The sequence below is a fragment of the Anomaloglossus baeobatrachus genome, chromosome 6 (assembly GCF_048569485.1).
Source record: "Anomaloglossus baeobatrachus isolate aAnoBae1 chromosome 6, aAnoBae1.hap1, whole genome shotgun sequence".
NCBI classification, from domain to species: domain Eukaryota; kingdom Metazoa; phylum Chordata; class Amphibia; order Anura; family Aromobatidae; genus Anomaloglossus; species Anomaloglossus baeobatrachus.
This window is the reverse complement of record NC_134358.1, coordinates 510,251,985-510,272,644: the sequence shown is the minus strand read 5'-3', so window position 1 is coordinate 510,272,644 and position 20,660 is coordinate 510,251,985. Positions and strand designations below refer to the sequence as shown.

The 20,660-nt window shown below is 47.4% G+C and overlaps 1 protein-coding gene across 3 annotated transcripts in view; it reads right to left on the bottom strand.

The window, feature by feature from the left end:
- WDR37 (WD repeat domain 37) overlaps nucleotides 1–20,660 on the bottom strand; it is a 223,964-nt gene that overhangs the window by 191,675 nt on the left and 11,629 nt on the right. For 2 of the 3 annotated variants that reach the window (XM_075316757.1, XM_075316759.1), the window contains exon 2: nucleotides 7,476–7,544. The exons of the other annotated variant lie outside the window; for it this stretch is intronic. The gene's annotated coding sequence lies outside the window, so the exon portion shown is untranslated. The remainder of the gene's footprint in view (nucleotides 1–7,475; nucleotides 7,545–20,660) is intronic. 3 annotated transcript variants of the gene reach the window in all.

The following is a 20,660-nucleotide window of genomic DNA, read 5'->3' as shown; positions in this document are numbered from 1 at the left end:
TTTGGCCATTAAAAAGGAAAATCGAGCCCTCATATGGTGGCCATGTAGGATCAAAAAAAGAAGTATTCAGGAAAACCACGGCATTCAGACCAATAAAAGAAAAAAACTAAATAATATTTATTGCAAGCAATGGGTCTCTAAATCCCACCAGAGGAGAGTCTGCATTGTGCATTTGTATTTTACTTTTATACAAGTTTTGTTAACGGGACTGTTCAAACCAAGCACATACACTCAGTGCATCATGGCGGGGCCGGACAGTGCAGTGCATCCTCCCTGCATCTACTCCCCTCTTATGTTCTAGAAAACCAAAAGCAGTCAATCAAAATAAGGGGATGTGGAAACAGAAGGGAAAAATATAGCTGGAAGGTGCATTTAACGATTTTGCCACATGAAGGGTGCACCGAGCGCCTCTCCTTGCTGTGAACAGTGATTCTTAGCTGACAGAGTCCTTTTAAAGGCAATCAGTTACTAGGTTTTTGCTGCCCCATCTGACAGCAGCATAATGTAGAGACAGAGACCCTGATTCCAGCAATGTGTCACTTACTGAGCTGTTTGCTGTCATTTTGATAAAATCAATGTTTTCTCTGCTGCAGATCTAGCCATTATACAGAGCTGATGAATATGCTGGACTACATGGCAGCACGCCAAGTAGTCCTCTAATTATAATCTACTGCTGATTACATAGTGAGTTTATGAAAACTACACTAAGCAGCCCAGTAAGAGACACTGCTGGAATCAGGATCTCTGCCCCTACGTTATGCTGCTCAGATCAGGTGGCAAAAATATGGTGACAGATTCCCTTTAAGTGTCAAACCTCAAAAACAAAACTTCCGATGTAATCGGGATGCAAGTGAATGGAAGCGAGGGAGACTGACCCACTGGGGCCAAATAAGGAATAGCAACACTATATATAAGATAATAGAAGAGATAAGATAGATTTATATTTGAAAGCAATGTAGAATGTAAATAAACTTTAAATTTTTGTTGTGACACTTTCTGGACATCGGATTTGAAAAATCTCAACTAAATGAGTTTTGAGGGAATAAAGACTTTAGTACCCCTAGTCCTGATTCTGCAAATTCCTCTAATGAGATGACTGTATCATTGTCTGTAATGTAACCCAAAAAAAAAAAAAAAATTGAGATTTCTTCATGGTGCTACAGTGCTCTTTTTCACAGTTTTGCAGAGAAGGGAAAGAAAAGAAAGGAAGAAAGGCAAGGGGGAAAAAAAAAAAAAAAAAAAAAAAAAAGAAGAGGCAAGAAAAGAAAAGAAAGGCAAGAAAGAAAAGAAAGGCATGAAAGAAAAGAAAGGCAAGAAAACACAATTTTACAATAATGTGTGATTGCACCGTTGGATGCCACATTTCAAGATATACATAATAGATTTGCGCTGCTGATTTTGATCCAACACGGATAGATCGCATTCTTATGTGAAAAACTAACATCTTAATGAGCCCTTACTCAAATATATACACTGGTCTGGAGAAAATCCCCGAACTGGCAGCATTTTCAGAGTGTGGTTAAATTGTTATTTGAGTAATTTCTCATCATTTACCCACAACATAAAGCTCCCGGGAATGACGCAGCATCTCGTCCCACAGAGACAAGGAAGATACAAGACGCGAGCTGCAGACTCAAGACTCCCGGGGCTCCATCTGCACAGATGCCCTGAGGATGCCCGGCCATGTATATAAACAGAATCCTGTATTCCTGCAACGCCCAACAACTGAATGGAATATGGCTTAGGCCTCGTTCACACCAGTTGGATATGACAGGGTTGCCTATGCATGTGAAGGGGGTTTCTGCAAACTTGTTTACACTATGGGAAAAAAAAAATCAGGGTGGATTTCTGCCATTGCTATACAGTAGAACCTCGGATTACGAGCATAATTGGTTCCGGGATTGTGCTCTTAAACCAAGTTACTCTTATATCAAAGCGAATTTTCCCATAGGAAACAAATGAAACACAGACAATTCGTTCCACAACCCAAAAATATTTGCTGTATTTATACAAACTTATTACAGTAATACAAAATAATGTACTCTATTCATATAATTATTACAGTATACCAATACAAAATACTGTACAGTAAAAAACAAAGCAAATGAAACTGCACATTAGTTTACAATAGAATTGTTGGTGTGTGAGAGGTATAATATAAGCAATGTGCTGCACTGGTTAGCAGAAAGTACAATACTGTATCCACAAATGCAAATTGATAGACATGTTATATAGTATATACTGTACAATGCTATACAGTATACAGTACATATGTACAGAAAGGTACCTCCAGAGCGGGTCAGAGCACGGTGAAAGGACAGAACCGGACGTGTGCACGGTGAGTATTCGCTCTTCTTGCAAAACATTGCTCTTAAACCAAGTTACAAATTTGTAAAAAGCTTTGCTTGTCTTGCAAAACGCTGTCAACCAAGTTACTCTTAATCCAAGGTTCCACTGTGTGTGAATTATCATCTCAGATTTTGCACAGAGAAGCAGAGGATTAGCCGCACAGAGGATATACAACTAATCCACATCTGCAGCAGAATACGCAGCCTCTGGATTCTCACTTAGAAATAAAGCCTGCTTTTATGCAGACATGAACATATAGAGGTGTATTTTATATTTGTGTACAGAGGATCTTTTATCAGTGTGAGCATGTTACACTGGACACATTACAGAATATTGGCTGAGCTGAGTAAAATGTCTTTATGTGATATCAAAAGGCTGACGTGTCTAACCAGGTCACACTGATCTCACCGCCGGCAGCTCCTGTCATTACAGATGTGAGGAGGACAGAACTGTGCATCATTACCAACACCGGTCTCTATCCCGGGCATGTCATGGCGCACAGCTCTGCTCTTCTTTGTACAGTAGGTGCCGGCAGTGAGATCTGTGTGACCGGAGAAGGAGAGCAGAGCTGTGTATGATTACACTCACAGCTCTGCATCTATCCCAGGCAGTGGGGAATAATGCCATGATAGGTGGCACAGAAGCCGAATGATTTGTGGAACACTGCAGCGCTCATCTTACCGTACTACTAACAGTGTGGGGGGAGGAGAGCAGGGCTGACCATCACTACTTAAGGTCACTTTACACACAGCGACATCGCTAGCGATGTCGCTCGAGAAAGCACCCGCCCCTGTCGGTTGTGCGACACTGGCAAATCGCTGCCCGTGGTGCACAACATCACTAAGAATTGTCACACATACTTACCTGCCTAGCGACGTCACTGTGGACGGCGAACCGCCTCCTTTCTAAGGGGTCAGTTCGTGTGGTGTCACAGCGACGTCACTAAGCGGCCGCCCAATAGAAGTGGAGGGGCGGAGATGAGCAGATGGAACATCCCGCCCACCTCCTTCCTTACTCATTGCCGGAGGACACAGGTACGGTGTTGTTCGTCGTTCCTGCGGTGTCACATGTAGCGATGTGTGCAGGAACGACGAACAACCTGCGTCCTGCAACAGCAACAATAATTGGGAATAGAACGACGCATCAACGATTAGGTGAGTAATTTTGATCGTTAACAGTCGTTCGTGCGTTTCACTCGTAACGACGTTGCTAACGAGGCCGGATGTGCGTCACGAATTCTGTGAGCCCCAACGACATCTCGTTAGCGACGTCGTTGCGTGTAAAGCGGCCTTTACTCTGCAGTACTCCCCGATGTCTGGGATAGATGCAGATCACTGTGTGATGACGGTCTGCTGTCCTTCCAGCATTTGCAATGACAGATGCCAGCACTGAGATCAGTGCGACCTCTACACACATCAGCCTCTCCAGATCACACAGAGGAAGTTACTTCTGACTTCTCTAAAGGCGTTTTCTTCTTTTTTTAACCTGCAAGATGCCTCCTGCTTATGATAGGGCAACGTTATACAAGGGGAAAAAAAAAAAAATAAAAACAGAGAAATATTTCATCTAACTCCTCTTTGGTTATAGTGGAAATTAGCACATTAGGCACAATAAAGCTTACATCTAATACGTCTGCAATGGAGTTGAATTTAAAAGGGACCCTTTCACGTGTAAGAATGCAATTACCTGCAAATATTGGGTTCATCTGCAGAGTAATATAGTATCTGAAACCTGCCGGTGTCTGCACATTAAACCCCGCTGCCAGGAGGAAATGAACTTTAAAGGGAATCTGTCACCAGGTTTTTGCCCTCCCATCTGAGAGCAGCATAATGTAGAGACAGAGACCGAGACCCCGATTCCAGCGATGTGTCACTTACAGAGCTGTTTGCTGTCATTTTCATAAAATCAATGTTTTCTCTGCTGCAGATCTCACAGTTATAAAGAGCTCATGAATATGCTGGACTACCTTTCAGCACGCCAAATAGTCCTGTAATGATAAAATCCCTGTTTAATCAGCAGTAGATGGTCAAAACTACACTAAGCAGCCCAGCAAGTGGCACATCACTGGTATCAGGATCTCTGCTGTTATGCTGCTCTTAGGTTAGGTGGCAAAACCTGATGACAGATTCCCTTTAATTCTCCCGGAAGTGTCCTTGGGTGGGATTGAGGGGGGTGGGGGGGGGGGGGGGGGGAGAGAAAGGGTGGGATTGAGGGTGGGGGTGGGGGGTGAGAGAAAGGGTGGGATTGAGGGGGGGGGGGTGAGAGAAAGGGGGGGGGGGGTGAGAGAAAGGGTGGGATTGAGGGGGGGGGTGAGAGAAAGGGTGGGATTGGGGGGGGGGGAGAGAAAGGGTGGGATTGAGGGGGGGGAGAGAAAGGGTGGGATTGAGGGGGGGGAGAAAGGGTAGGATTGAGGGGGGGAGAAAGGGTAGGATTGAGGGGGGGAGAAAGGGTAGGATTGAGGGGGGGGTGAGAGAAAGGGTGGGGGGGTGAGAGAAAGGGTGGGATTGAGGGGGAGGGAGAGAAAGGGTGGGATTGAGGGGGGGGAGAGAAAGGGTGGGACTGAGGGGGGGGAGAGAAAGGGTGGGATTGAGGGGGGGAGAAAGGGTGGGATTGAGGGGGGGGAGAAAGGGTGGGATTGAGGGGGGGGAGAAAGGGTAGGATTGAGGGGGGGAGAAAGGGTAGGATTGAGGGGGGGAGAAAGGGTAGGATTGAGGGGGGGGGGGGTGAGAGAAAGGGTGGGGGGGGGTGAGAGAAAGGGTGGGATTGGGGGGGTTGAGGGGGGGGAGAGAAAGGGTAGGATTGAGGGGGGGAGAAAGGGTAGGATTGAGGGGGGGGGGGGTGAGAGAAAGGGTGGGGGGGGGTGAGAGAAAGGGTGGGATTGGGGGGGTTGAGGGGGGGGAGAGAAAGGGTGGGATTGAGGGGGGGAGAAAGGGTGGGATTGAGGGGGGGAGAAAGGGTAGGATTGAGAGGGGGAGAAAGGGTAGGATTGAGAGGGGGAGAAAGGGTAGGATTGAGAGGGGGAGAAAGGGTAGGATTGAGGGGGGGAGAAAGGGTGGGATTGAGGGGGGGGGGGGGTGAGAGAAAGGGTGGGATTGGGGGGGTTGAGGAGGGGGGGGGAGAAAGGGTGGGATTGAGGGGGGGGAGAAAGGGTGGGATTGAGGGGGGGGAGAAAGGGTGGGATTGAGGGGGGGGAGAAAGGGTGGGATTGAGGGGGGGGAGAAAGGGTGGTATTGAGGGGGGGGGGGGAGAAAGGGTGGGATTGAGGGGGGGGGGGGGGAAAGGGTGGGATTGAGGGGGGGGGGAGAAAGGGTGGGATTGAGGGGGGGGGGAGAAAGGGTGGGATTGAGGGGGGGGGGAGAAAGGGTGGGATTGAGGGGGGGGGAGAAAGGGTGGGATTGAGGGGGGGGGAGAAAGGGTGGGATTGAGGGGGGGGGGAGAAAGGGTGGGATTGAGGGGGGGGGGGAGAAAGGGTGGGATTGAGGGGGGGGGGGGAGAAAGGGTGGGATTGAGGGGGGGGGGAGAAAGGGTGGGATTGAGGGGGGGGGGGGAGAAAGGGTGGGATTGAGGGGGGGGGGAGAAAGGGTGGGATTGAGGGGGGGGGGGAGAAAGGGTGGGATTGAGGGGGGGGGGAGAAAGGGTGGGATTGAGGGGGGGGAGAAAGGGTGGGATCGGGGGGGGGAGAAAGGGTGGGATCAGGGGGGGGGAGAAAGGGTGGGATTGAGGGGGGGGAGAAAGGGTGGGATTGAGGGGGGGGGAGAAAGGGTGGGATTGAAGGGGGGGAGAAAGGGTGGGATTGAAGGGGGGGAGAAAGGGTGGGATTGAAGGGGGGGAGAAAGGGTGGGATTGAGGGGGGGGGAGAAAGAGTGGGATTGAAGGGGGGGAGAAAGGGTGGGATTGAGGGGGGGGGAGAAAGGGTGGGATTGAGGGGGGGGACAGAGGGTGAGAGGCGAATGAACAGACAGACAAACCTGGATGAAAATGCTTTTACCTTACATGGCTGAAATCAAAGTCAAGAATAAGGAATTCCAACTGCGTCTAATGGTTTAGAAAAGCAGTGACCCGTCCCTAACACACAGCGAGCGAGATATGCAAGAAGCAATCAGCAGCAATGCAAACAATGAATGCTATGACACAGAACAAATGTGCGGGCACCGGATACATTACAAGCATTCCTCCCCAACATACACACAACCGCTCCGTGCACTGCTCGCCTACAGGATGCCACATATTTTGGTTAGTTTAATTAAAACTATCATCTACTTGCGATGCATTGATTATCATTACTTTTTAAAAGGACTGTCAGGTTTTAGAGAAAATAAATAAATCTGCCTTTTCTGCTGTTGAAGCTTCTCCACACTATGAATACAGATTCTCCCCTCCTAACCTCCATAACACTTATGAGTCTGACTGTATTGGTCTTCTCAAATTGCCCATAGGGACCTTATACCCCCCCTAGGATACAGGACCAGGATGTCAAATAATAATAATAATAATAATAATAATAATAATAATAATAATATTATTAATGCTACTATACCATTTATTCCATGGCTCTTAACATATGAATAGAGGCATACATAAGAACAAATACAATCATCATAATACAAGGCATAGACTGGCACAAGGGGTTATGCCCCTGCCACTTTCCACAATAATAATAATAATAATAATAATAATAATAATAATAATAATAATAATAATAATAATATTTATTCATTTATATAGCGCTATTAATTCCACAGCGCTTTACATACATCAGCAATACTGTCCCTGTTGGGGCTCACTATAGGTTGTTTATGGCATATTGAAAGGATTGGGGTCCGGCAATAAGAAAAAAATTAAAAAAAAAAAAAAAAAAAACACAATACTAAACTGCAGAACAATACTGAGCCACAATCCTGGACAGAACACTTTAATGGCCACTTTTTTCATTCTAATGCCTATTATTGCAGGGGGAAGGGGAAGAGGCGGAGATGGGAGTTTGCATTAGAAATTAGGTAAACATTTTTTCAATACAATTATAGCTATTCATGGTTATTGCCGGAGGTCTTCATGGTCGGACCCCTCTAATACCATCTTCAGATCGGATGCCATGTTATAGACCAGCTAGGGAACCATTCACTCACCTATCTTAAGCAGAGAGATCCTCCTGGCCCATTAGGGTTTTATAATGTCTGGTAGCGGGAACAATTTACCTATATAAAAGAAAAAAAAAAAAATCTGAATATACATATCAGGGAATGCTAAAGGCGTGGTCTATTCATTAAAATCACAATAATAAAAGCTGGTAGATCGGCCGCCATTGGTGTAGGGTGCATTCTTCTCCGTATTCACCGCGGTTCTTGTAGGAGGGGGACTTGGTTGTGTTACACGCTCAGATCACACCCAGGCTGTCTACTCTCGGACCACCCACTTGACTACTAGATCCAGAATAAACAGTGGTTTTGATTAATAAAACAAAAAGGCAAGGCTGTCAGATTATTTTTTTCGGACAGCACACTGACCCATGGAGACTCACATTACAAATGGGTCTGTGTCCAACAGTCCGTGACACTCCAATCATGTCCTATCCTCCCCTGTTTTGTAAATCACACTCAGCCGTTAAAGGGAACCGGTCAGCAGAAATTTCGCCCAAAACCTAAAAGCTTCCCCCTCTGCAGCTCCTGGGCTGCATTCTAGAAAGGTCCCTGTTATTATTGTGCCCCATGTGAGACCAAAATAAAGAGTTTATAAAGTGGTACCTTTTTGTATTCAGATACTGTAAATGTGACACGGGGGCGGGCTCTCTGGCGTCCGTTATTCTGCCTCCTGGTCCTGTATGCCGCCCCCATCGCTCCTTTCCATAGCTGATGCACCGCCCACTGCTCCAGCCATCCCCGCGCATGCCCAGTGCCAGTCTCACGGGACTGAGCAGTGTGACCGCTGGTGACGTGTGCGCAGGCAAGTGATTATGGGCAGGGCTGTGATTGTTATCAGCAAGTACCCGCCCATAATCTCGTGAGCGCGCAAACCTCACCAGCGGTCACACTGTGCTCAGGGTAGTGCTAGACTGTATGGGCTGCTTCCAGGGATGACGTCCCTTTTGTCACGTGATAGTATTTTGAACACGTCAATATCACGTGACAAAAGGGACGTCATCCCTGGAAGCAGCCCATACAGTCTAGCACTACCCTGAGCACAGTGTGACCGCTGGTGAGGTTTGCGCGCTCACGAGATTATGGGCGGGTACTTGCTGATAACAGTCACAGTCCCGTCCATAATCACTTGCCTGCGCACACGTCACCAGCGGTCACACTGCTCAGTCCCGTGAGACTGGCACTGGGCATGCGCGGGGATGGCTGGAGCAGTGGGCGGTGCATCAGCTATGGAAAGGAGCGATGGGGGCGGCATACAGGACCAGGGGGCAGAATAACGGACGGCAGAGAGCCCGCCCCCATGTCACGTTTACAGTATCTGAATACAAAAAGGTACCACTTTATAAAGACTTTATTTTGGTCTCACATGGGGCACAATAATAACAGGGACCTTTCTAGAATGCAGCCCAGGAGCTGCAGAGGGGGAAGCTTTTAGGTTTTGGACGAAATTTCTGCTGACAGGTTCCCTTTAATCATGTGGATCAGTATGAAATAAGCAAGACATACTTTACACATCTATGTGAGCACAGCCATCCGACAGAAAGAAACAGGACCATTTTTCTCAGGTTTCCTCCTACTTGAATCAGTTTTTTTTTTCCCCCTCCACTCAAGCAAGCAGATTGTAATTTATTTATTTTATTATTCATTGACTGTATCAGTTAAAAAGGGATCAAACGTGGATGGAAAACTGAAAAAGTATATACTTTGTTTCATATCGATCTCCGTAGACTTTAAAGGGAATCTGTCACCTAGTAATCTGAGCAGCATAATGTAGAGACAGACATCCTGATTCCAGTGATGTGTCACTTACTGAGCTGTTTAGCATAGGTTTGATATTACTGTTTAATCAGCAGTAGATTATCATAGCAGGACTACTTGGCATACTGCAGGTAGTCCAGTATATTCATGAGCTCCTGTATAACTGCTGGATCTGCAGCAGAAAAAAAAACAGAGATTTTATCAAAATGACAGCAAACAGCTCAGTAAGTGACACAACTGGAATCAGGTTTCTGCCCCTACATTATGCTGCTCTCAGATAGTGAGCAAAAACCTGGTGACAGATTCCCTTTAATGGCCGAGTCTGATCTCCAAATCTAATGAAAAAAAGGACAGGCTTGGAGTCTCGCTGACCGGAGGCAGGGACCGGTTTTCAAAATCGATGTGTGTATGAATCAGTAAAACTTTATTGGTCAAAAAAAAAAAAAAAACACAAAAAACGGACAGTACTAGGACGTGTCACATGGATGTGTGAATATAGTCTTTAGTCACTTAGGCGAGTGAATTATATGGATGTGCGCTATCGGTATTACAATCCTATAGCCCAATGACATGACCTTATGTTACGGAATTGGACGGTTCAGATGACAATTTGTTTCGCATGGGCCAAGTATTCATGTGGAAGTGGAAAGAGAAAATAAAAAAAAAAAAAAAAAAAAAAAAAAAAATCAGGCACGATTCTTTCCTCCATTTCGGATGAGACTCACTTATTCAAATCTATGGGTGTGCAAAAAAAGGTATCCCATACAGATTATCCATATTGCATCTGATTTTTATGGATACACTAGCTGTAGTACCCAGCATTGCCCGGGATAGTAACTGCCTCTCTCTGTCTCTGTGTCTGTCTGTCTCCCCCCCCCCCCCCGTCTCTCCCCCACCCCCCATCTCTCTCTTTCCCCCCTACCCAGTCTGGTCTCTTCCCATCCCCCCGTCTGTCTCTTCCCCCCCAACCTGTCTCACCCCCCCACCCCTCTGTCTTTCTTTCCCTTTCTGCCTGTCTGTCTGTCTTTTTGACTGTCTCTCTCTGTCTCTTTCCCTGTTTGCCTCTCTCTCTGTCTGAGCTTATGTCTGTCTGTCTCTCCACCAATCATTTATTACCTCACATATAAGCTTCCTATACTAACAATTTATTTTGTTCCTATATCAACCATCCCAGGATAAAGCGCACTAAGGCCCCGCCCCTTCTGGTCACATGGGTATGACATCAGTAAGGTCCTTCTAGCCACTTTAATGTAGCTACAACCATTAGTCTATAATAAAACTAGCACAATTAAAAGCTAGAGGGAGGAACAACGGATAGGGGGGCGGAATTACTATGAAAACCCACCCCAGCTATCAGCTGATCGGCAGCTGCTGTCAACCAAAAAGCTGCTCATTTTACAAACTTTACTTGCTTGTGTTTCAAAACCTATACATCCGAGCTGACCACTACAGGTATGGATAGAATCAGCCTGATAGTGCCCGTATAGCACTGGCTTTAGCTTATATACAAAAATCCCGGTGATTGGTGCGCTTTAAATCTGGTCAATGGCTAAGGCTAAAGTATGAAACCAGAAAATGTCTTGGATCCAGGAGGCCTTAGGATTTGGATCCTTACAGCTGATCGCAGAGAGGCACTACATGCCGTTACCACAGTCCCCTCCATCACAGCATCAGCCCCTGACACCCATGGAAACACTGCGTCACTGGGAAGGGGACGGGTCACAGTCTCTTAGTAACTCTGGCAGGCGAGAAGAGAACTTTCAATGAACTCTATCATAAGAGCGAAAACAGTAGGGCACGGCGCAGTGCGAGACGCGTGAGGAGAACAGGAGGTTTTATTGCTCTAATCGAGATCAGGTCCAACCCAAAATACAGAGGGTCAAATAGACCTACTGGAAAAAGGTACAGAATAGACGAGGACTGATGGGTGGCAGATTACGTCCGCTCTCACACGAAGCAGCTGGATTACAGAAGCTGCTCATTGCCTCCAGACCCTTCATTGTCAGCAGGTTACATCAGTCGTGCTCCATTGTTCCCAAACTGCTCCCTGTTACTCAGCCAGGGCCGGAGTCACAGTGATCGCACCTCCCTGATAAGTCATCACTCCTCATCCTCTCGTCCTACGAGATTAAGCCCTCACCATAGAGCCGTCACTCACATATCAGAAGGAATGTGCCTCCTCTTAGGATATGTGCACGCATCATCTTATCTGGTGGCCTGAAAAAAGCACTAAGAAAAAAAAAAAAAACCTAAAAAGAGTGACCATACGCAGTGCAATGTGAAGACCACCAACTGTCCATATGTTCAGGCTTTTTGGCATCTTTCAAGCACGTCAGGTTCCCATTTGGAAGCCGCTCCCCATTTCATACATACAAATTAAAACAAAATAAAAACTGACTAAAAGGACAAAAAAAAAAAACGCACCAGCATTTTTCTGATTCTTTTTCCTCTTGAAAAATCCAACAGGTACATTGGCATCTATACAAATACTCCCAGGCTGTGTGAATTTACAATTTTTTGGGGGGGGTTGGTCCACTTGAAAAATTGCCAGAAGCTCAGGTATCGGCTCCTCTCCTTGCTTTACACTGCAGCACTGCTTGCTTACATTGCGTGTGCAGCCAGAGCGTGACCAGTACTATTATAATTGACTGGTCCTGTGTGATGCACTACATCGCACTTCTGTTGTTCCCATCACAAGCGGGGTCTTTTCTCCAGAACCGGACAGACCCCATCACAATCTAGAGGAGCAGAACGGCTAATGACACATGTACGGAGCAGAGCTAGCCACCGGAGAGAAGAAGATTGTCTGGTGTACGGAGGCGACTGACCTCACTAAGGAGAGACATTTCCAAGAACTCTCCCAATACCAGTAACACGTGTTGCTTTTAGGACTTAAAAACTCGTGTTGTGTAAACGCCGTCCACATATTTGTCACCAACACAACTCAGGATCCAGTCGGCCCGATCTAGGAGAGATCCAACATCCAGGCATTAACAAACATCACTGTCTGAACTGAGGATCTCGTCTCCAATCCTCACCCTGTATTATGGAGCTACTCCATCTGCCACCACCCGATGATTCTGTTCCGATTTGTATTATGGAGTCACTCCATGTGCCACCCCTAGATGGTTCTGAACAGTCCTGCTTTAGGGAGTTCTGCCATGTGCCACTATCTGCCACCTATGTACTGCCCTGTATTATGGAGTTCTCCCATGTGCCATATCTGCCATCGATGTACTGCCCTGTATTATGGAGTTCTCCCATGTGCCACTATCTGCCATCTATGTACTGCCCTGTATTATGGAGTTCTGCCATGTGCCACTATCTGCCATCTATGTACTGCCCTGTATTATGGAGTTCTCCCATGTGCCATATCTGCCATCTATGTACTGCCCTGTATTATGGAGTTCTCCCATGTGCCACTATCTGCCATCTATGTACTGCCCTGTATTATGGAGTTCTGCCATGTGCCATATCTGCCATCGATGTACTGCCCTGTATTATGGAGTTCTCCCATGTGCCACTATCTGCCATCTATGTACTGCCCTGTATTATGGAGTTCTCCCATGTGCCATATCTGCCATCTATGTACTGCCCTGTATTATGGAGTTCTCCCATGTGCCACTATCTGCCATCTATGTACTGCCCTGTATTATGGAGTTCTCCCATGTGCCATATCTGCCATCTATGTACTGCCCTGTATTATGGAGTTCTCCCATGTGCCACTATCTGCCATCTATGTACTGCCCTGTATTATGGAGTTCTCCCATGTGCCACTATCTGCCATCTATGTACTGCCCTGTATTATGGAGTTCTCCCATGTGCCACTATCTGCCATCTATGTACTGCCCTGTATTATGGAGTTCTCCCATGTGCCACTATCTGCCATCTATGTACTGCCCTGTATTATGGAGTTCTGCCATGTGCCATATCTGCCATCTATGTACTGCCCTGTATTATGGAGTTCTCCCATGTGCCACTATCTGCCATCTATGTACTGCCCTGTATTATGGAGTTCTCCCATGTGCCACTATCTGCCATCTATGTACTGCCCTGTATTATGGAGTTCTCCCATGTGCCACTATCTGCCATCTATGTACTGCCCTGTATTATGGAGTTCTGCCATGTGCCATATCTGCCATCTATGTACTGCCCTGTATTATGGAGTTCTGCCATGTGCCATATCTGCCATCTATGTACTGCCCTGTATTATGGAGTTCTGCCATGTGCCACTATCTGCCATCTATGTACTGCCCTGTATTATGGAGTTCTGCCATGTGCCATATCTGCCATCTATGTACTGCCCTGTATTATGGAGTTCTCCCATGTGCCATATCTGCCATCTATGTACTGCCCTGTATTATGGAGTTCTCCCATGTGCCATATCTGCCATCTATGTACTGCCCTGTATTATGGAGTTCTCCCATGTGCCATATCTGCCATCTATGTACTGCCCTGTATTATGGAGTTCTGCCATGTGCCACTATCTGCCATCTATGTACTGCCCTGTATTATGGAGTTCTCCCATGTGCCACTATCTGCCATCTATGTACTGCCCTGTATTATGGAGTTCTCCCATGTGCCATATCTGCCATCTATGTGCTGCCCTGTATTATGGAGTTCTCCCATGTGCCACTATCTGCCATCTATGTACTGCCCTGTATTATGGAGTTCTGCCATGTGCCATATCTGCCATCTATGTACTGCCCTGTATTATGGAGTTCTCCCATGTGCCATATCTGCCATCTATGTACTGCCCTGTATTATGGAGTTCTGCCATGTGCCACTATCTGCCATCTATGTACTGCCCTGTATTATGGAGTTCTGCCATGTGCCATATCTGCCACCTATGTACTGCCCTGTATTATGGAGTTCTCCCATGTGCCACTATCTGCCATCTATGTACTGCCCTGTATTATGGAGTTCTCCCATGTGCCACTATCTGCCATCTATGTACTGCCCTGTATTATGGAGTTCTCCCATGTGCCACTATCTGCCATCTATGTACTGCCCTGTATTATGGAGTTCTCCCATGTGCCATATCTGCCATCTATGTACTGCCCTGTATTATGGAGTTCTCCCATGTGCCATATCTGCCATCTATGTACTGCCCTGTATTATGGAGTTCTCCCATGTGCCACTATCTGCCATCTATGTACTGCCCTGTATTATGGAGTTCTCCCATGTGCCATATCTGCCATCTATGTACTGCCCTGTATTATGGAGTTCTCCCATGTGCCACTATCTGCCATCTATGTACTGCCCTGTATTATGGAGTTCTCCCATGTGCCATATCTGCCACCTATGTACTGCCCTGTATTATGGAGTTCTCCCATGTGCCATATCTGCCATCTATGTACTGCCCTGTATTATGGAGTTCTCCCATGTGCCATATCTGCCATCTATGTACTGCCCTGTATTATGGAGTTCTGCCATGTGCCACTATCTGCCATCTATGTACTGCCCTGTATTATGGAGTTCTCCCATGTGCCATATCTGCCACCTATGTACTGCCCTGTATTATGGAGTTCTCCCATGTGCCATATCTGCCACCTATGTACTGCCCTGTATTATGGAGTTCTCCCATGTGCCACTATCTGCCATCTATGTACTGCCCTGTATTATGGAGTTCTGCCATGTGCCACTATCTGCCATCTATGTACTGCCCTGTATTATGGAGTTCTGCCATGTGCCATATCTGCCATCTATGTACTGCCCTGTATTATGGAGTTCTCCCATGTGCCACTATCTGCCATCTATGTACTGCCCTGTATTATGGAGTTCTCCCATGTGCCACTATCTGCCATCTATGTACTGCCCTGTATTATGGAGTTCTCCCATGTGCCACTATCTGCCATCTATGTACTGCCCTGTATTATGGAGTTCTGCCATGTGCCACTATCTGCCATCTATGTACTGCCCTGTATTATGGAGTTCTCCCATGTGCCACTATCTGCCATCTATGTACTGCCCTGTATTATGGAGTTCTGCCATGTGTCACCATCAGGCACCTCGGCACAGCCCTGTTTTATGGAGCTACTCCATGTGCCACCATCTGCTGCCTCTGTATCACCCGGTATTATGGAACTATTATTCCATGTGCCACAGTCGTTGCCTCTTTGCCATCCTGTATTATAGAGTCCCTCCACGTGCCAGCATCAGGCACCTCGGCACAGCCCTGCTTTATGGAGTTACTCCATGTGCCACCATCTGCCGCTTCTGAACCACCCTGCATTATGGAGTTGCTCTATTACCACCCGATGCCTCTGTACCACCCTGTATTATGGAGTCCCTCCATGTGCCACCACCCGATGCCTCTGTACCACCCTGTATTATGGAGTCCCTCCATGTGCCACCACCCGATGCCTATGTACTGCCCTGTATAGTAAAGACTTCGTACTTGAAATGTAAATGTTAATGCATAGTAGGTAGGGTACCACAGGGCCCTTATGGAAGTCTGTGCCAGTCATCGCACTGTACACTTATCAAAATCTCTCACTTGAAATCTAGGGTCACAACACACATGACATAGAAACGGAAACCCAAGTTTAAAACCAGCAATTGAAAATCCCTTGAAGAACCAACCACCAGCATTTTCATATATAAAGTAAAGCCGGTGCTATACTGGGGCTGGGATGCTGAATGGAAGCATGGCTTTTGTTCAGAGATTGGAGGTTTTATTTCAGAAATATGTCCAAGTAACGTTCCAGCAATGCTCTAATTTGATTGACAGGTGAAACAGGAAGGGAATTTATGGGTCGGGTCTTGCTCTCTATTCCCGCCCATCTGCCTGCCTGACCTTCCTCCCTCTCTCGCCGGCATAGACGTTAGTTCTGGCGCAGGCAGGCAGTCACTAGTGGACAACCCCTTTAAGCTAAAGAGGATGGAGCTTGGATACAACCTGGGGTGGTAAAGGCTCCTTAAATGCTGTGACACCCACAGTACACTGTCTCATTTGCATATGAATGAAAACACTAATTTCTTGAGAATGCAGCAACAGATAGAAGATATAAAAGGTGTCAATCGATTTACATTTCAAACACCTGCATGCCCATATTTGCCATTTGCTTGGGGAAAGGAGGAGGGTTGATCTCAGATTATTTTTAAGGTGCATTTACACTGCCCAATAATTTGGAACAAGCATTCATAGGAGAGTAAGGGGCACTTTGCACGCTGCGACATCGCAGGCCGATGCTGCGATGCCGAGCGCGATAGTCCCCGCCCCCGTCGCAGCAGTGATATCCTTGTGATAGCTGCCGTAGCGAACATTATCGCTACGGCAGCTTCACATGGACTCACCTGTCCTGCGACCGTCGCTCTGGCCGGCGACCCGCCTCCTTGTTAAGGGGGCGGGTCGTGCGGCGTCACAGTGACATCACACGGCAGGCGGCCAATAGGAGCGGAGGGGCGAAGATGAGCGGGATGAAAACATCCCGCCCACCTCCTTCCTTCCGCATATCCTACGGAAGCCGCAGTGACGCCGGTAGGAGATGTTCCTCGCTCCTGCGACTTCACACACAGCGATGTGTGCAGTCGCAGGAGCGAGGAACAACATCGGACCGTCGCGTCAGCGTAATCATGGATTACGCCGACGCTGCACCGATGATACGATTACGACGCTTTTGCACTCGTTAATCGTATCATCTAGGATTTACACACTACGACGTCGCATGCGATGCCGGAAGTGCGTCATTTTCAATTTGACCCCACCGACATCGCACCTGCGATGTCGTAGTGTGCAAAGCCCGCCTTAGTCTCCTGAACAGACAGTTGTCTGGACTGATCTCTCCTTCACCTCCCACATACAATCTCTTACCCGCACCTGCCGCTTGCACCTCAAGAACATCTCTAGAATCCGCCCCTTTCTCACAATGGTGACGACAAAAACCCTCACCGTGGCCCTGATCCACTCTCGCCTTGACTACTGTAACTCTCTATTAAATGGTCTCCACCTAACTGGACTCTCTCCTCTACAGTCCATCCTTAATGCAGCAGCCAGGGTCACCTATCTGGCTAACCGCTACTTGGATGCTTCCGTTCTGTGGCAGTCATTGCACTGGCTGCCCATATATCACAGGATCCAATTCAAACTGCTTGTTCTCGCCCACAAAGCTCTCCACAGTGCGGCACCCCCCCCCCCCTACATCTCCACCCTCCTCTCTGTCTATCATCCCACCCGTTCCCTACACTCTGCAAATGACTTTCGCATGACATCCACACTAATCCGAATCTCCCGCTCCCGGATCCAAGACTTCTCCCGAGCTGCACCAATCCTCTGGAATGCTCTACCCCAAGAAGCTAGGACGAATCACAACTTACTCAGCTTCAGACACACCCTAAAAACGCATCTTTTTAGGGCGGCCTATCACACTACCTAGCCGAACTAAATTCACATAGTCCCTCCACACCTTCTCAGAATATGTCCCCACCATCCCCATCAGGGAGTGGTGGGGACGACATTGCTATGTAAACTGGCTGCACATCACCAGTGAGGTACGGATGATGTGTTGGTACATTAGTTTTGCTTTCTGTCCTCCATAGAGGGCGATGGGAAAAAAAAAAATGAAGTTCTCTGCCTCATGTTTCCAAGAAGAAGCGTGCAACAGAATGTATACACACAATATCAGGCAGTAATGTGGTGTACGGCATTTTAATTCTAGTGTAAAAATGGCCCAAACATTGTCGCATTCTGCCCGAAGTGTCTGAGCATCGCAGTGTCGGTGTGTGCCGCTCTCACGCAGCACATGCAGCTCCCTGACAGTGCACACATTACATCACATCTAATTAATTAGTCCTCTAATGACTAAATATGCAGCAATCAGGCATAAACACCATTACAAATCTGAATATTTTTTTTTATTAATCTCGGTTCTCACTTAGACGTCTTCTTCATTATCTACAAGCACTTAGGAGTCACAGATATACGCACGCCTCAGACACCGGGAGAGCGGCAGCGAGGCAGAAATCAGCCATTATGTCCCCGAAAAATCAGTCTCCTCTTCTGTAGAGTTATTATTTATTCTGCTCAGGTAGCGCTCAAATCTGGGGGCCTGCCAGCACTGCCACTATTGGGGAATACGCACAAGCTGGAGGCATTTTACATGTTAGTCACCGAATTTTGCTGCAATTTTGGCTAAATTAGCTGCAAGATCTAGAGGTACGAGCAAAATAAAAAAGCGATAGGACTACAATGCGTACATAAAGCCAAAAGACTTTAGACAGGTACATTTCTGGCAAAACACCCACAGCGCAGAAAAAAGAAAAACCGCTGGACCGGTGTGTGAACGCGACCTTACAAGGTCAAGTCAGGATTAGGCTAAATTCAGATGTACAAAGATAAGGTTTCCCAAAATTAAGACAGGGTCTTATATTTTTTGGTCCGAAGGATGGGCTAGGGCTTATTTTCAGGGGAGGTCTTATTTTTCACCATTATCAACAATCCACATTTATTGTTGAGCAAAACAAAAACATAACATTTAGTCAATCATATTGTATTCTGGAACATCAATATAACTAGTGTGTGTGTGTACGTACGTGTACATCTATATTCTATTTATACACACACACACACACACACACACACACACACACACACGTCTCCTCTTAAGCTTTAGGCTGCTTTCATATTTCCGTTTTCTTCCCTCAGTCACAATCCGTCGCCTTGAGAAAATATGGTATCCTGCAAAATATTTTGCAGGATTCAGTTTTTTTCCCCCCATTGAGTTGTATTAATGACGGATTGCGACTGATGGCCTGCGTTGCATCCGTCTCGCAATGAATCAGTCGTGGAGTAAAGCGGGCTTTACACACTGCGATATCAGTCCCGATATCGCCAGCGTGAGTACCCGCCCCCATCTGTTGTGCAACACGGGCAAATCGCTGCCCGTGCCGCACAACATCGCCCAGACCCGTCACACATACTTGCCCAGCGACGTCGCTGTGACCGGCGAACCGCCTCCTGTCTAAGGGGGCGGTCTGTGCGTCGTCAATAGAAGCAGAGGCGGAGATGAGCGGGACGTAACATCCCGCCCACCTCCTTTTTGCATTGTGGCCGGGAGGCAGGTAAGGAGAGCTTCCTCGTTCCTGCACACATCGCTCCGTGTGACACCGCAGGAACGAGGAACAACTTTGTTACTGCTGCAGTAACGATATTCGAGAATGGACCCCCATGTCACCGATGAGCGATTTTGCACGTTTTTGCAACGATGCAAAATCGCTCATAGGTGTCACACGCAACGGCATCGCTAATGCGGCCGGATGTGCGTCACCAATTCCGTGACCCCAACGAGTTTGCATTAGCGATGTCGCAGCGTGTAAAGCCCGCTTGACTGACCGTCAGGCAGAAGCAACACAGAATCTAACATTTGTCATGTTCATCGAAAAAGCGGACAGCAACGGATCAGTCGGCGTCCATCGTTTGGTATAATGGAAGCCTATGGGCGCGTAATCCGTCGGAATCCGTGAAATGATGGATTCCAGTGACGGATCCGTCTTTCAGCAACTGAGCATGCTCAGATGTGTAAATTCCTTTCTGGTTAAAAATCTCTCTCTCTCTGAGATAGGTTCATATAGTTTTTCCATACAAAATAGTTCTACAACGGATCCGTCTTTTCACAGGATCCGTCGCTTCACTTTTCACACTATCTGCAACACATCAGTCGTATCAGTCATAAAACAGATTGCGTCTGATGCAAAAAGACGGAAGTATGAAAGTAGCCTTAAGGCCGCTTTACACGCTGCGACGTCACTCAAGCAATCTCGTTGGGGTCACGGAATTGGTGACGCACATCCGGCCGCTTTAGCGATGTGTTTGCATGTGACACCTATGAGCGATTTTGAATCGTCGCAAAAACAGTCAAAAATCGCTCATCAGTGACATGCCCCCCTATTCTCGAATATCGCTGCTGCTCGGTGTACGAAGTAGTTCGTCGCTCCTGCGGCAGCACACATCGCTGTGTGTGACACCACAGGAACGAGGAACCTCACCTTACCTGCGGCCGCCCGCAATGAGGAAGGAAGGAGGTGGGCGGGATGTTACGTCCCACTCATCTCCGCCCCTCCGCTTCTATTGGGCGGCGGTTCGGCGACGTCGCTGTGACGTTGAACGAACCTCCCCCTTAGAAAGGAGGCGGTTCGCCGGTCACAGCGACGTCGCAGAGCAGTTATGTGCGTGTGACGCTGCTGTAGCGATAATGTTCACCACGGCAGCGATCACACGATATCGCATGTACGATGGGGGCGGGTGCTATCGCGCTCGACATCGCTAGCAATTGCTAGCGATGTCGTAGTGTGTAAAGCGGCCTTTAGACTCCTGCAATTAAGTGCCCTTTGGTCACACAACTTCATGTCACAAAAGGTTCTTAAGAGGGTCCTATCATCAGGATATAAACTCTGGGGCCCTTGGAGAATGTGGACCCT